Source organism: Phasianus colchicus, chromosome 3, assembly GCF_987193195.1.
Source record: "Phasianus colchicus chromosome 3, bPhaCol1.hap1.1, whole genome shotgun sequence".
Lineage (NCBI taxonomy): Eukaryota > Metazoa > Chordata > Aves > Galliformes > Phasianidae > Phasianus > Phasianus colchicus.
Window position 1 is genome coordinate 80,969,243 of NC_143438.1, and position 15,591 is coordinate 80,984,833.

At 41.5% G+C, this 15,591-nt stretch overlaps 1 long non-coding RNA gene across 1 annotated transcript; it reads right to left on the reverse strand.

Moving 5' to 3' along the window:
* Positions 1-6,590: 6,590 nt before the first annotated feature.
* Positions 6,591-11,772, reverse strand: LOC149918701 (uncharacterized). Its single transcript, XR_016465651.1, has 3 exons — positions 11,684-11,772; positions 7,359-7,469; positions 6,591-6,736 (listed from the first exon to the last, which is right to left on the reverse strand). It is a non-coding gene; the product is annotated as an uncharacterized LOC149918701 (long non-coding RNA).
* Positions 11,773-15,591: the final 3,819 nt, after the last annotated feature.

Consider the following 15,591-nt stretch of genomic DNA (forward strand, 5'->3'; position numbering starts at 1 on the left):
ATCCTGGATGATGGCAACATGGTCAGTCAAGGAGACAGAGAGGAATGAATGCAGTATTTGCCTTCAACCAAACAAAATAGAAAACTTCTTATTTTTTATCACGTCCCTTCTCTTTTCTAAAAAATAAAAATAAAAAAAAATGCTACAGATCTACTCAACCATGCAAACATTCTGAGCCTCGCCTGCAAGTATGAGTCACTTTTTTGACTAGAAACAAGAACAATGAATTTTTCATTTTATGATTCACTAAATGGATAGAGGAGATACCTTGCCATGGAGCAATAAATTTAAGCTTAAATCCCGAGGGTGAGGGGAAAAAAAAAAAGATTTTATCTTTCTTTGTGGAATTTTTCAAGAAACTTTTAAATTTCCCCAGTGTATTTTAAGTCTCAGCTAACACTCTGTTATTCCATGTTGTCTTTGCCTGAAGAATACTGTATATATATAATTCTGTTTCTTTTCACTTACATAATTTCAATTCTTCTGTAACATAGAAATTTCTTTTAATGAGACCTTGGTTACTGTAATTGAGGTGACCCCCAGCTGTTCTTCTTGGTGTAAAAACCCATGTTTCCTGCAAGGGAGAGCTACAGAAGGAGGGCATATTGCCACCACTTTAGGACAAGGAAACAAAGAACATCGGTCCTTGCTTTCCAGACACTGTCAGTGCAAACCTTATCCACTGCACATTTCTCACTTCCCCAGAGTCACCACATCCCGCAGGAGCTGATCTGTAGCTGGCCATTAGGGGAGGTGATTTGGGCAGTCACCTTCTGTTTATGGACTATAAGGTCTTAAGTTTGGACCCAAAATCCTATGGAATGTTGCTTTTCCCAGTTAGAGATTTATCTAGTTGGGAAGTCCCAGAACTGAAGCAGCTACCTCTTTCACTGTCTCTTGTTACCCTCTTCCTTTCATGGTGAGCCTACTTGGAAACCACTTGGGATTCAGCCAGAGAATGAGATTTCAGCTCCTTGGAAAACAAGCTCTGAGACTTGATAAGGATTCCACATCATGCAGCTGTCATTTATAAAGAACCCTGGGGATAAAATAATCTGCACAGCCCCTGCACAGCATCTCATTTACAGCTTCCACCAAAATACTGATTTAAGTGAATACTTAAACACTGAAGAAAACACTTAAAAAAACAGTGGAAATATTAGCTATTAAAAAGCAGCAAAACACTAGGAATTTTCTTTGATATTTTTTTCAATTTATATAACAAAACATTATTGAGAGGAAAAAATATAGTCGATACGAGTAGCATTATAGCTAGCTGTGCAGCAATTTGATGCTAGAAATGGATTAAGGTGACAGGAAAAGTCAATGCAGTCTTAAATTAAAGGTGAGAAAGTCAATGAAAAGTCAAAGCTGGTTAAGAGTCTGTGAAGTAACAAAGGCTACAGCTCTGTAAGCACAAAGTGCCTTTGTAACCCCACCTTATGACTGTGTTTTACATTACATGTTCCTTCAAAGAGGTAACTGAGTACATGTTTGTTTGCAGTTTGAACCATTAGATTACTTGAATGCATTGGGTTATTTCAAAGAGGATTTGCAAAAGGGGATATGTCTGTTTTTGTATATTTTTCCTTAAAGAATAAACAGGTAGATTTCCCCTCCAGGTTTTATTGTTACATTAGAAGTTTAGGTCCTGATTCTTTCTTTTCCTTCTTTTTTTCCTGAAAGAACCTACAAAATTAATAAAGTCATTCAGAACAAACAGGCTTATGACATTATTAATACCAGAAGATCTTTTACTTAAGGGGGACTTCTTTTTTACTCACAGTTTTATCTTGAATTGTAGAGTTGATTTTTTATATTAAAGCAAACGATAAGGAGAAAAATCCTCTGCATTCCAGCAATACCTAATCTCTGGGGGTTTAGAAATAAATCCAATAAATCAAGAAAATACAACTGAATATTTCTCTTTTTTCTTTTTAAAAAAGTAACTTTTGTCTCTGAATTTTTTTCTAATACTGAAAACTGAGAGCTTCAATAGCTCCGGTGTTTTGTCCACAGTCTCTGTCCTTGATATCTAGTATGATTTCTGCCTGAGAAATCTCTTGCTTTTAGCATCTCCCAGGTGTGCAACAGGACTTAAAGGAACTTGCATCTCTTACAGTGACTGATGCTGGGTGACAGGATGTTTTTTTGCATGCAGCTCAGATTGGGTTTTGCTCCTTTGATGCTTTTGCCACACTAGGTAGAACAGCTATAATAGTCATAGACTGTGTGTAATCTACTGAAATAGTATGCTAAACAAAGCTGCTTGTCCTAAGCACAATCTATACCATGAAAACGTGTGATGAAACTAAATGACACCAAATTGGAAGGAAGTATCAATCTGCCTGGGGGTAGAAAGGCCCTACAGAGGGATCTGGAAAGGCTGGAAAGCTGGGCTGAAGCCAATGGGATGAAATTCAACAAGACCCACTGCCAGGTCCTGCACTTTGGCCATGACAACCCCAGCAATGCTAGGAGAGTGGCTAGGAGACTGTGTAAGGGAATGGACCTGGGGTTGTTGGTCAGTGCTTGGCTAAACGAAGATGATCAGGGAGCACCTCCCTTCAAAGACAGTCTGAGGGAGCTGGGCTTGTTCAGCCTGGAGAAAAGAAGGCTGTGGGGTGACCTCATTGCAGACTTTCAATACCTAAAGGGAGCCTACAAACAGGAGGGGAATCAACTCTTTGAAAGGGAAGATAACTGCAGGACAAGGAGAAATGTTTTTAAGTGGGGGGAGGGAAGATTTAGGTTGGATGTCAGGGGGAAATTCTTTACAGAGAGAGTGGTGAAGTACTGGAACAGACTGCCCAGAGAGGTTGTGGATGCCCTGTCCCTGGAGGTGTTCAAGGCCAGATTGGATGGGGCCCTGGGCAGCCTGGTCTAGTATTAAATGTGGAGATTGGTGGCCCTGCATGTGGCAGGGGGCTTGGAGCTTCATGATCCTTCAGGTCCCTTCCAACCCTGGCCATTCTGTGATTCTGTGATTCATTCTGTAAACTTGAGCCAGCAGTGTGCTCAGGTGGCCAAGAAAGTCAATGGCATCCTGGCTTGTATCAGAAATAGTGCAGCCAGCAGGAGCAGGGAAGTGATTGTCCCTTTGTACGCAGCCCTGGTGAGGCCATACCTGGAGTAGTGTGTTCAGTTTTGGACCCCTCATTACAAGAAAGACACCGAGGCCCTGGAATGCATTCAGAGAAGGGCAGAGAAGCTAAAAGAGTCTGGAGCAGAAGTCTTATAGGGAGCAGCTGAGAGAACTCGGATTGTTCATTCTGCAGAAGAGAAGGTTCAGGGGAGACCTTATCACTCTCTACAACTGCCTGAAAGAAGGTTGTGGCAAGGTGGGAGTCAGCCTCTTCTCCCAGGTAACAATGATAGGATGAGATGTAATGGCCTCAAGTTGTGCCAGGGGAGGTTCAGATTGAATATCAGGAAAAAATTCTTCTCCGAAGAAGCGGTCAGGCACTGGCACAGGCTGCCAAGGGAGGTGGTGGAGTCACCATCCCTGGAGGTGTTCAAGAAATGTTTAGATGTTGTACTGAGGGATGTGTTTTAGTAGGAAAATATTGGTGGTAGGTGGATGGCTGGACTGGATGATCTTGCAGTTGAAAAACCCTGTTGATTCTAGGATTCTATGATGCTGCCCTCAGTCACCATAGCCAGACAAACACAGGATTAAAATAAACTAAATCTCCAATGGAGTATACCTTATGTCTTCCCTTTCTGCAGAACATCAAACTTTCTGACAAACATAGATGATAGAAATCTGTGCCATCACAGGATATAGAAAATGTGGCAAAACGGTGAGCATGCTGGGCAGAAATTTTGGGGCTGCCAATGTTCAGTTCCAGCTTACAAACATATATTTTTACCACAAAAGCAGGAGAAAAAAAGAGTTACAATAGTTCCGATATTTCACTGTAGTCTTGCTATCTTCACTGGCTCCTCTGTCTGAGGTGGTTAGAAGCTCAGCTATATGGTACTGACTTCTACTCCAACAGCCAAAGAACTCAGTGCAGTTTGTATTACTTCACACAGAAAGCTAGGAGAGAGAGTTTAAATGCACATGTTATTAAGACTCAGCTTTCTTGTTGATTTTTTTTCATTGTCCTTTTGATCATGAATAAGAATACAATCAGTAAAGACAATGAGACATAAGCACCAGTTTATTTATCTACTTTTCTTGTGGAGGAATATGTGAAAGATGTTGAAATAATTTGAAGTGGTAGTGTTGCTCTCTAACAGAGAGATGCATACTGCTATTTAGAAGTGAACAATGAGCAAAGAGTAACTGAAGTGGTAACAACCACTTTAAAATCCATACCTCGCTCTTTTTATGGTGAAATAAATCCAGACATTCTGCTCACTGTAGCTGGTTCTTCAGCAGATTCATGGTAATAATCTACTTAGTTGATTTGCTTCTGAGTCTGAAAACACCATGAAATACAATATGGCAGCCTCAATCATTATGTGGATCTCTTTATAAAATCTATATCAGAAGTATATCCAGTCTTACATCCTTCATTCACAGCTAACCCTAGTGGCCTCTCATGCTCAAAATGCCTTTGGTCCTTGGATATCATTGAGTGATAAATCCCGTGGTTCAATAGTGACATTAAGCCTGTTTTCTTGTCTGCTGTTTTGTGACTGTTCCAAAAGGCAGAGGAAAGAGACTGGGGCTCAAGGGTATGTTTTGTGTTTCAGACTCAGAAGATTTGGTGATTTTACACTGCCTCCATTGTGATTTCACTATGAGCACAATAGAGGATTGCATCTCGTTGCCTAAGGGTATGAGTTCACCATAAATGCTGATGTGTCTGTCAGCAAACCCAACAGACACTGACAGGAGAGCGTTTTGCAAGCTGGGGAGCTATTCTAGGATCTCTACTATTCTGATAGCTTTTAACACCTGGAGATATAGACTGTTCAAGAAGTTTTTTACAAGCTTGCGGAGACTTACCTAATCCACAGTTTCCATGGAGGCTAATAGTACTCTTCAGAAAACTCTCAGAATCAATCTAACTCTCCTACACAGATTTGCCCTACTTAACTAAGTGCCCATTTATTTTTGAAGTTTCTTTGCCATGCTTACTACTAACCTGCCACACTGCTACTGTTACAGTCTCTTGCATGAGCCTGTGTTTTTGCTGGGTCCAACAGCAGGGTATCAGAATCATAGAATAATTAAGGTTGGAAAAGATAACTAAGATCATCTAGTCCATCCATCAACCCATCCCCACCATGCTCACTAACCATGTTGCACAGTGTCACATCTATAATTTCTTACATACCTCCACGGACGGTGACTTCATCACCTCCCTGGGCAGCCTGTTCCAATACCTCACCAAAATATGGAACATCTTTCTGCTGGGAATATTTCACCGTGCCTCTGTGGCAACAGAATTATCCAGACCAAGTTGTGGCATCAAAACGAGTTTTGTCTTACATCCTCTAGGCTTTAAAAAGTCCACATGAACCTGAGAGCACTGTTCTTGGATAGGCATCCAGATGATTTGGCTTTGAGAAAAATAAGTGGTGTTAGAAAAGCTGATTACTGACATATTTAGCAATTTTGGCAGCTTAAGGGAAGAAAAAGAAACTGGAGAAAAAGGACATTGCATTTTTAATGGGATGCTGCTGCACCAAATACAGTTTTGCAGAGGTTTTTAAAGTTCATGAGTTTCTGAAGACTCGGCTCCGTACTTCTGCTAATATAGTTCACATTCAACCTTGCCTTCATAATCAAAGCAAAAATGAATGAGTTTTCAGCCCACAAATCCATCACATACACATGCTGTTCTAATCTTCCTTGAACACCAAGGGAATTTGTTTCTCTACCTAAATCCCTAACACAACATTACACTGATAACTTGACAGCTTACATAACGAACACCATTTGGGTTGGTGAATGTGTACGGGGAGTGTGAGGAAAATAATAAAATAAGAAGTAGCTCATACATTAGGAGAAGATGTATTGTGAATTATTCTGCTGTACAAATATTTCCTTCAGCTGCAAGCATGCCAGTGTGGAATGAGATGAAGCACTGAGATTAACCTGAAAAACTGAGTTGTGCTGAGTTCTTAAAGGAAAATCTGGACAGAATGCTCTCAGGCTTTATCTGCTCCCATTTACTTCACTGATATATTTTCCTCAGACTTCAGAAGAAGTAGGCTTGGGCACAGGATAGTTTTTATAACTTCTTATTTTATTATGGTTCCACCAAATGGCCGTAATAACGTTCTCTGCTCCTCCTGAGGTCCTGAGCCAGCAGCTGCAGCTGAAACACACAGTGTGTCACAAACTTTTCCAAGGCCTTAATCTTTCACTCAAAACAAACCCTTTGAGGAGTATGACACATAAAGTGCTTTTATGCTCCAGATGCTGGACTTAGCCATCATCAATGGTGAACTTTCGGTCCCTTTCTTCTGCCCAAGTGTGATCTCCCGGGTAATGCTCAGGACTGTGAATTCCCAAACAGATCATAGAATCATAGAACCACTAGGGTTGGAAAAGAGCTCTAGGATCATCTAATCCAACCATCAACCCATCCCCACCATGACCACTAAACCACATCCTTCGGTGTCACATCTCCACCTTTATTGACCACCTCCAAGAATGGTGACTCCATCACTTCCCTGGGCAGTCTGTGCCAGTACCAGCTCTTAGTGGTACCTAGTGGAGTAGAAGCTGGAAGCAAGAAGCTTCTTCCTCCCATTTTCCTCTCTGTTGACATTTCTGAAAAACAGTATTTCAGTGTGAAAACCAAAAGTCATTGAATTAACCAATCAGAACATCAGCATAAATTCATAGACTCACAGAATAATTTATGTTGGAAGTCACCTGTGGAGGTCACTACTCCAACCTCCTGCTCAGTAGAGGCCCAGTTACAGCAATTAAAACTTGTTGTGTTTTAGTTATCTTCAGGGAAGAATGTTCCACAGCATCTTCAAGTGGTAACTTCCCATATTTGACCACAGTAAAATAAATTTTCCTTCTATCAAACAGGAATTTCCTCAATTCCATATTGTATCTATTGGCTCTCATCTGTATATCTCATCTGTATATTCAGGCTCTCATTTGTATATTCAGGCACTGGAATGGGCTGCCCAGGGAGGTGGTGGAGTCACCAACCCTGGAGGTGTTCAAGGAACGTTTGGATGTTGTGTTGAGGGATATGGTTTAGCAAGAACCATTGGTGATAGGTGGATGGTTGGACTGGATGATCTTATAGGTCTTTTCCAACCTTGGTGATTCTGTGATTCTGTGATCTCTGGGAAGAGCCTGGCTCTGACTTCTCTCTTCCTTTGTATTAGGTAGTTTTAGGCGACAGTAAGACCTCTTTGAGTTAACTACTCACCAGGCTGAACAAACCCAGTACTCAGCCTCTTTTCCTACATTGTATGCTCCAGCCTCTGTCCTGCTCATTGCCACGCTTCAGCCTGTCAAACCTTTTTTTGCATTGCAAAGCCTGAAATGATAATCACAAACAAGTCTATGTGCAAAAGAATCATCCATTAAGGAGTAATTAATCTTCTCAGTAGCAACTTTGGTGTCTTTTTACAATTTTCTTTGGTCTTATTTAGGAGATATCCATCTTATCACTATGATTATAACAAGCTAAGATGAATGTTGTGCACTTTGCAGTACAGACTTTCAAGAAACACCAATTTTAGTGATGAATTCTCAATGGGAGCTGAAAGTCGGGCTTTAATATAAAGTTTAATACAATGATGAATGCAACCTACATCAATTCACTGAAGCTGTTACTCTAATCCTCTTATGTGAATCAGCACTTCTTCCTCAGGGGACGCAACATGCGTGCAGAGCTTCATTATCGCCGTTCTTCCAAGCTTAAATAGGCAACCTATCCTCAGATGAGGGAAGAGCCAAATTTGCTGAAGGGACTGGAAGGCACTTGATGTAGCACGCATGCTGTGTTTGCTTTTATAAGGCAAAAGCTGATTTTGGAAAGTACCTGCTCTGAGGATTTTGCCTTTTCTCACTAATACTACTAGCACTTTCATCAGTACATCCTGCATGTAGCAGGGTCACTGTTATGTTACAGCCCCAGAAACACAAAAGGACGTAGGTAAGGATTATCTCTCTGAGAACCCTGCCACAAGTTAGAGCTAACCAAACACCTAGGTCAGATTTGGTAAACTGTGTCTGTTGGTTAATATTTGGTTTCCATATTACACTGCATTCTGTAAATATGAATGGTTTCAACAAGTCCTTTTTCTTCTACATAAAAAACCTCTCTGTGGAAATGCTTTCCTTTTTAATTTTAAGGACATATTTAAAGAGTTCCCCTGAGGTACTCTGGTCTACAGCCGAGCCCCGGGACAACTCTATGCACTCTGTTTTCTTTCACGAATCCCCCAAAATTGGGTTTTGATTCTAATGTAAAAATTCAAGAGATCAGTAACAAATAAATATCAAACATATTTCTCATTTCTAGATGAATTGACAAAATTCAAAGAATGATGCCCGTTAGTTGCCCAATATATATATATATATTTAATCTTTATTTCTTTGTTTTAAGATAGATCATTTCTCCAATAGAAAATAAAATTTCATCTATGATAACAGAGAAAATTGGCTCCTATTTTCCTTTTTTTTTTTTTTTTTTGTAGTTTGTTACTTATATTCAGTATTTCCAGTGCTGCTCAGAGCACTGACCCCTACCTTGTGGGAATTTACTGCGTGCTTTTATTCAAAGACTAGCTCAAGGATTCACCATGGCTCCTGCTTTTCTGTTTTCTTTCCTTTTCTTTTTATTTTCTCTCCTGACTCTAAGAGGAAGGCAACTTCACTTCAGAGGGTGGTGATGTGAATTGCTAGAATCTCAAGTAGGATGACAGCTGTCCCAGTGAGTAACTGGTGGTTTGGTGTTTGTGGTGGAGAGGAGTTGCTAATTACTTTGTTCACAGGAACAGAGCAGCTTGTTTCCTGCTGCTGGGATTCTAAATACCTAACAAGTAACAAAACATGATTTGCTTTATCGCTGCAGCTAATCATTACTGATAGGCAATGGCACATGATAAAAGCAGGGTTTTGCTGTGGCTCATACCACGGAGCTATCATGTGGAGGACGTTTGGGACCATAGCACCGTGTACCAGGTTACTGATTCTATCCAAAGGATTCCTGTGATGTGTTCATTGAGGAAGGAAAAAAATACTTATGTGCCGTTTTTCAGCTATAGGAAAAGGGAGAGAAGGGCATATCACCTTTCTCATGTCCTTTCTGTACCCTGTGACATACTGACATAAAACAAGTTCTGTGGCAGACACACAAGGTCATGAAATCCACTTTGTGTAAAGGGGAAGATATGAGCACACAACAGCTGTAAATTGCAAAGAACCACAAAACAGCACTGAATGCACCCAGTGATTACATGTAACACACCATAATTATACAAAATCTCCTTGATAATCTTTTCAATGGCAATCTTTTGGGCTCCTAGAATATTCTGGAAAACTATGAAATCTTTGATGCGATCAAAATGTAACCAAGTTATGTGTTTGCTGGCTATTTTAACTAACTGCTGTGCAGTGAGGCAGATACTCATGTCCCCTAGCATGCTAAATTATGCAGATAATTTTCAATTTATATTTAAGAAAAAAACAACAAATTAATTATACATGGTTTTCTTTCCCTTCCAGCTGTGCCTTGATACTCTCATGAATGAAGTCCTACTACTGGCTATATGGCAATGCTGGGTACCAGAAAGCTTTCATCTTCTGAAATGAGCTGAATCAAGGTAGAATCCAACCTCGTATTTTGGAGAGGAGAAGGGACTCTGCACCAGAGTGAACAAAGGTCTTCAGATCTATAGAACTATCTTTTTGGGAACAGCCTCAGTCTAAACACCAAGTAGGATCAGGCCTAAACATTAATAGAGCAAGCAATTCACTGTGTATGAGCTACTGATGGAATACTATATCAGAACCATAAAATCATAGAATCAGACTGTCTTGGGTTGGAAGAGACCTAAAAGACCATCCACTTCCAGCTCCCTCCAGGACAGGGACAATTCTCACTTCATCTGGCTGCCCAGGGCTCCATCCAATCAGGCCTCCAAGGATGGGACATCCACAGATTCTCTGGACAATCTGTTCCAGCACCTCACCACCCTCTGCGTGAAAAATTTCCTGCCTTCATCTCCCTTCTTCTACTTTAAAGCCATTCCTTCTTGCCCCATCACTGTCAGACAATGTAAAAAGTCAGTCTCCCTCCTGGTTATAAGCGCCTTTTAAGTACTGGAAGGCAATAATGAAGTGCCCCCAGACTCTTTTCCAGGAGAAGCAAGCCCAACTCCCTCAGCCTTTCTTCATCAGAGAGGTACTCTAGCCCTCTGATCATATTTATGGCCTGCCTCTGGACATACTCCAACAGCTCTATGTCTTTATTGTGCTGGGGGGCTCTGACCTAGATACGGTTACTCCAGATAGGACTTCATGATGGCAGAGTAGAGCTGAACAATTACCCCCGTTTCTTTTCTGGCCACTCATCTTTTGATGCAGCCCAGGATACAGCTGGCCTCCTGGGCCATGAGTGCACACTGCTGGCTTTTCATTCACCAGAATAGTCAAGTCCTTCTCACAGGGCTACTCTCAATGAGTTCTTCTTTCAGTTTGTACACATATCTGGAATTTCAGAGACTCAGGTGCAATAGCTTGCGCTTGACTTTGTTGAATATCCTGAGATTTTCATGGGTCCATCTTTCAAACTTGTCTAGGTCTCTTTGAATTGCATCCGTTCCTTCTGTTGAATCAACTGAAAGCTTGGTGTCATCAGCAAATTCAATCTCACTGTCTATGTCATTGATAAATATGTTAAGACACTTGTCCCAAGACAGACTGCTGGGGGACACCATTCATGACTGGCTTCCTCCTGCACTTGGAATCCTTGACTGCAACCCTCTGGCTGAGACCATCCAACCATTTCGTTATTCATTGAATAATCCAACCTTCAAATCTATATTTCTCCAATTTAGAGATCAGGATATGATGTGAGACCATGTCAATGGTCTTGAAAAAGTTCAATTAGATGACATCAGTTGCCCTTCCTTGTCCATCACTCCATCATAGAAGGCCACTGGATTGGCCAATGCCACCTTCCCTTTTTTGAAATTATGCTGGCTTTCTTGGATCACCTCCATGTCTCACATGTGCCTCAACATATCTTTCAGGAGCATCTGTTCTATGACCTTCCCAGACACAGAAGAGAGGCTCACCAGCCTGTAGCTCCCCTAGTCATTCTTTTTCCCTTTCTCAAAAATGGGAGTGATGCTTCCTTTTCTCCAGTCACCAGGGATTTTGCCTGACAGCCATGATTTTTCAAATATGATGGAGAGTGACTTGGCAACCAGATCAGCCAGTACCTTCAAGACATTGGGATGCATATCATCTGTCAGCATAGACTTGTACATGTTCAGTCTCATGAGGAGGTTTCAGACTTGCTCTTCTCATAAAGTGGGAACGAATTTGCTCCCCCTACTCCTGCCTAGAGATTCAAGGATGCAAGACACATGTGAAGCCTGACAACCAGTGAAAACTGAGGCAAAAAACTCACTGAGTCCCTCAGTCTTCTCCATGCTAATTCTCCCTTTGTATTTATTAGATGATTTTTATGTATCTTGTTTTGTTTTTATTTATCTTGTTATTTTTCATATCCCTTACCAAGCTGAGTTCCATGAGAGCCTTGGCTTTCCTAATCTCACTTCTGCTCATCCAGACAGCGTCTCTGTATTCTTCTCATTAACTCCATCTTAGAACAAGAGATAAAGGACCCTCTGTGTAAATGCCATATGAATGCTAACATGCTCATTCTCACAGCTAAAAAGTTATTCTACTTCTGTTTGTAGAGAAGTGAGACGCAGAGAGAGTACATGATTATCATAGAATCATAGAACGGCCTGGGTTGAAAAGGACTTCAAAGATAATCTAGTTTCAACCCCTCTGCTATGTACAGGGTGGCCAACCACCAGACCAGACTGCCCAGAGCCACATCCAGACTGGCCTTGAATGCCTCAGGGATGGGGCAACCACAAACTCTCTGGGCAACCTGTTCCAGTGCATTTCCACCCTCTGAGTGAAAAACTTCATCCTAATATCTAACCTATGCCCCCTCTGTCTTAGTTTAAGACCATTCCCCCTTGTCCCATCACTATCAACCCATGTAAATAGTCATTCATTCTCCTGTTTATACGCTCCCTTCAAGTACTGGAAGGCCACAATGAGATCTCCCTGGAATCTTCTCTCCAAGCTAAACAAGCCCAGTTCCTTCAACCTTTCTTCATAGGAGTGGTGCTCCAGCCCTCTGATCATTTTCCAAGGTCACAGACAAAATCTATGATACAGATAGGAACTAGATCCTGATAGTTAAAAAATGTATTTGAAGTGCAAGATGACCCTGTCTTAATTACAGAAACAGGTAGTTAGAAGACTTTCTAATGTGAAAATGATTTAATAAACCTGGCAAACGTGCTACAATTCCATGTTTATTGTATAGAAATACCTTTCAAATTTAACTGCACATCCCAATCTGTTCTCTGTTCCTTTTGCTGGCTTAGCAAAATGTCACATAAAATTTGTCTGTGAAGTTAACACATTAAGCATTTATTGATCTCAGTATGTTACAGTCAAATAAGACCATGTTTTAATGAAGAGAAACAAAAGGTCATTTACAATACTCATACAGTAACTACAATGAAATACAAAATATTAGCTATTGTAAGAGCAGATTAAAGAAAGAAAAGTATTGCAGTCTGAGATCCAGATCCAAAATCATACTTTTTTCTGATCTGCTTTATCCCAAATAACAAATATGTTATCTTATATCACTATAAAAATCCTCGCATAAATTCACTGACTTCTAGCAAAAGTTACTTCACTTCTAAACCAGCAATATTGAACAGAGTCACTGCTTTGTCCTTTGCGTGGACAGGGTATCAAAAGGAGATTAAAATCAGCTTTTAAAAGGAATCTTTTTTAATGGAAAGTCTCTCTTCTCTTTTGTTCCCTGGGAAGTCAAGCCATGTACTCTCTCTGCACATTATCAGAGAGGAAAAATCTGCAGGTGAAATCTTTACTTTTCTCAGGGTAATGGCAAAATACTGGTTGATTTAAGGCCATAGGGCAAGAGAGAAAAACAAGAGAAAAGCAGCTAAGATCTCTGCCTTACAATGATGTCTGCACCTGGATCTGAAGCTACATGTTTTTGCCAGCTACTTTGGATGACTGGGAGGGAGAAGCCTCTCTTGCTTTATAAGGAACCTCCCATTAGACCTTAGATATCCTTGCCTTGACCTATCAAAACTTTGGAGCTACGAGTGGTATGGTTCTTACTGACTTGCAGACTCTTGAAGAGAGAAAGCCTGAGGGTAAAGCAGGATAATTGCTCTTCAGACCCTAAGCCTTCACAGAAAGGCAGATTAATTTCTCTTTTACAAATGCTCAGTTTAATTCAGAAGAGACATGGCCTAGAGGGTGTCCTGGTGACACTCTGTTTTATATTTCTACCTCAGAATGTGTTTGAGAACCTCAGGAAACGTCTCGGTGAGGAAGTGGTAAATGAGAGTAAGGAAACAACCAATTTGGGAAAGATCAAAGAGGATATGAAATACTGATGCTGTTTTATAGTGTCACTGTTTCACAAGAGCTAGTGCTGAAAATTCGGGCAATGATCCTCAGAGACTCAGGGTGCAGTGAGAATTAGGGACCTGACTGCTTTTTGAAGTGCTCCTTCTCTCTCAGCAGATCCAAAATGGATTCTGCACTTAGAATCATAGAATCATTAAATCATTAAAATTGGAAGGGACCAACCACATCTCTGGGCAACCTCCTTCCCTCACCACCCTCTATGTAAAACACTCATTCTTTCCATCTGACCTAATTCTACCCTCTTTAAACTTGAAAACATTTCTGCTTGTTCTGTCACCACAGTCCCTGCTAAAGAGCCCTCTCTTCTCCAGGCTGAACAGCCCCAGCTCTCTCAGCCTGTCCTCATAGGAGAGGTGTTCCATCCCTTCAGTCATATTTGTGGCCCTCCTCTGGATGTGCTCCATTTGGTCTATGTCTCTTCTGTACTGGGTACTTCACATCTGGACACAGTACTAGAGGTGAGACCTCACCAGCACAGAACAGAGGAGCAGGATCACCTCCCTCACCCTGCTGGCCATGCTTCTTTTGATGCAACCCAGCATACATTTGGCTTTCTGGACTGTGGGGGCACATTGCTGGCTCAGGTCTAGCTTCCATCCACCAATACCCCCTGGTCTTTTTCAGCACTGCTGTGGTAAATGCTTCAATCCCTCAGTTTCTATTGGTAGTGAATGTTGCCTCAATCCAGGTGCAAGATCTTGCTTTTGGATTTATTGAACCTCATGAGGTTCACTTGGTCCCACTGCTCTATCCTATCTAGGTCCCTCTGGATTGCATCCCGACCCTCTGGTGTGCTGACTGCACCCCACAGCTTTGTGTCATCAGCAAATTTGCTGAGGTCATACTTGCCCTGACTGTCAACATCACTGATGAAGATATTAAAGAATATTGGTCCCAGCACTGATCCCTGGGGGACTCCACTCATCACTGATCTCCATCTAGGTATTGACACTGAAGGTGTTACTGAAATCCAGATTGATGACATCAGTGGCTCTTCCTTTGTCCATTGAAGCAGTTATAGCATCATAAAAGACCACTAGGTTGGTCAAGCAGGATTTGTCCCTGGTGAAGCTATGCTTGTTCTACTGTATCACCTCCTTGCCTTTCATATGCCTTAGCATAGCTTCCAGGATAATCTGCTCCATGATTTTCCCTGGCATAGAGGTGAGGCTGACAGGTCGGTAGTTCCTGGGGTCACCCTTTTTTTCCTTGTTAAAAATGGATGGGATGTTCCCTTTTTTCCAGTCACCAGGGACTACACCTGATTGTCATGACTTTTCAAATGTCATTGAGAGTGGCTTGGTGACTACATCAGCCAATTCCCTTAGGAGTCTGGGATGCTCTCATTGGGACTCATGATGTTTAGGTTCCTCAGCTGGTCATAAACCAGATCTTTGCTTACAGCGGGAGGGATGTTGCCTCCTACCATACCAAGCATTTGAGGGCTGTGTGGTGAGCAGTTATCAGAGAAGACCAAGGCAGTTGTAAAGTATCTCAGCCTTCTCCTTGTCTTTGTTACCAGCTTGTCTGTGTCACGCAGGGGTACACCCTCCTGGACTTTCCTTTTCTGGTTAAGGTACCTGTAGAAGCCCTTCTTCTTCTTCGCATCACTTGCCAAGTTTAGTTCAAACTTTGCCTTGGCTTTCTTGACCCTATCCCTACTTGGAGTTCCTCACCACATTCTGCAAATTTTGTCTTGCAAGGGCTCCTTGGGAACATCAGTAATGATGCAAGGTGTTTTGGTGTCCTTCAAGTTCCCTCCTGCCAATCCTTGCCCTACCAGTTCTTTAACAACTGCTGTAACACCATCAAATCCCATGGCTCATCTTAACGAAATTCCCCGGCACAGTCCTTGACGTTTGCCATCTCCCTCAGTCCTAGGGAAAGCAAGTGAGTGATGAGTACTTTGTCATTCCTTCTGACAG